We start from the raw sequence: 2,098 nt of genomic DNA, 5'->3' as shown, positions 1-2,098 counted from the left end.
TTTCATGCTAATTCATATAAGGGGCAAAAGCCCCTTATATGAGAGGCAAACCTCAGAATACTATTCCTGCCATTTAAAACACTTCTGAGGGATTTTAATGAATCCAATATGAGGGAATGAATACTCAAAATAATCGTTTTTGTTCGGAAAACATTTTTAAATATAAAATTTTTCAATACGAATTCAGATTTAATCAGGTGTTAATGCGAATATCAGACATTAGACATCAGATATAAAATAAAATTTATAACACAGAATAGTAATAAAAGGTTATAGTTTCTTTCATTTATCTCAAAGTACACCATCCTCTTTAAGCATAATAAATTACATGAAACACTAATTAATCACGCAAATATTAGTGAAATACATATTGGTTAGCTGAGATTATAGTGAGGCAAAGGTAGAAAATAATAGCAATGTAAGATAAAGTTACACTGACTGTAGCTTTGTGACATAATTTAGTAACATAGTTACATACAGGATTCCACCCTGAATATTTTTGCCCATATTTAGCCACATATCCTATTGATGTTGCTGATGCACATCCAGCCACCAGTAATCCAAACACAATCTGCCATTCAATTAATACTATAATTGAATTTTAATTACTAGTAATGAAACTACCTATTTTAAGTTTTATGAATTGACCGATAAAAATATATTTACATAATCAAATCATTTATAAGCTAATTGTAGATGATATTGTTGGCTTCTTGGACATATTATTATGTCCTTAGACGAATGTTTTCCTTCATTTTTTATTTCTATCTAAAGGATCTTTGACTAGGATTCAAAGTTAATTTTAATACTCTCTATTTCATTTTACTTGTCTCGAATATATGAAATAAAGTTACTCGCAAATAAATAAAGGAGGGGACGTACCAAATCATGGAGGAACAAGTAAAAAAGGTACTTGTTAGAGTTGAGATATTTCTTATAACAACAAACCAAAAGAAGAAATAGAGCAACAATAGATGAGGCACATCCAATCATATTTGCATATGCAAAAAATCTGCAAAATGAGGGTAAAAGATTTATTTTATTTTATTGAAAAAAGAAATTCAATCTAAATGAATTATAATTTTTCATGTAATTACTTACTTCATTGTAGGAGAATAGGTGTAATTTGCCTCAATGCCAAGAACGAGAACCTGTTTACTAGTCATAATTCTCCAAACAGCGCCTAAACAGAAAGTAAATCCCAAAATTCTCAAAATAATTTGAAAAATTAACATAACTTTTTGAGTTTTGAGAGAAGGGTCATGCTTAATCTTGCCTCCAAATATCTCCATTATGAGAAATTGAGAAAAAAAAAATTGTAGGTAAAAAAAGTAAATAAAATCAAAGCACTAAAAAAGACTAGATAGTTGTGAAATAGGAGGTTAAATTTAATTTTTTGTTGTTAGTATTTAAGGAGAAGATAAGAACAAATTATAAATGTAAAGACTAAAGAGAATGGAGTAGTTATGGGGTAAATTTCATAAATGATCACAAAATTATGATTTTATTAAAATTATGTATTATAAATTATTTCTAAAAATAAAAATACTTTACTAGAAAACTTTCACACTACTAACACAAAAATCACAATAACTCAATTTTTCAATAACATAATTTTAAGGCAAAATAAAATCACTTGTCCCTTATCAATTTATAATTACAAAATTCCTCAAACTGATACAATAATATACGCTGATAAATTAATATGATGCGCAAGATACATTAATCGTTAAGTAAGATACATTATATTTTATATATGATACACTAATCTGATGCGCAAGATACATTAATTTGATGTGCTGATACATTAATCTTATGCGTGAAAATAAGGAATTTTGAGAATTTATAAAACTAATAGAAAATAATAATAATAAGAGAAATTAAAAGTGAAATTTCTGTTATTTTTTCTTAATTTATTCTGTATTTTATTTTAGCCCTTTTTAAATTTCTAAAAATCCTTAAATCTTATAAATACAGTGTCAATAAAAAGAATTAATTTCTTTCACCAAGTACCAACCAACCCCCAACACCTCTTTTCAAAAGTGTAGTTAATATATTTGTGTTAAATTTTATTGGATACGAAGATTAATGGAGAAAT

At 26.6% G+C, this 2,098-nt stretch overlaps 1 long non-coding RNA gene across 1 annotated transcript; it reads right to left on the bottom strand.

Annotated features, from left to right (window-relative positions):
- Window positions 1-260: 260 nt before the first annotated feature.
- Window positions 261-1,730, bottom strand: LOC104646479 (uncharacterized). The gene is made up of 3 exons (XR_011220300.1): window positions 1,102-1,730; window positions 883-1,012; window positions 261-571 (listed from the first exon to the last, which is right to left on the bottom strand). It is a non-coding gene; the product is annotated as an uncharacterized lncRNA (long non-coding RNA).
- Window positions 1,731-2,098: the final 368 nt, after the last annotated feature.

The sequence above is a fragment of the Solanum lycopersicum genome, chromosome 3 (genome assembly GCF_036512215.1).
Source record: "Solanum lycopersicum chromosome 3, SLM_r2.1".
Taxonomy (NCBI): domain Eukaryota; kingdom Viridiplantae; phylum Streptophyta; class Magnoliopsida; order Solanales; family Solanaceae; genus Solanum; species Solanum lycopersicum.
Note: the sequence above shows the minus strand (reverse complement) of the source record. Positions and strands in the feature narration are given on the sequence as shown.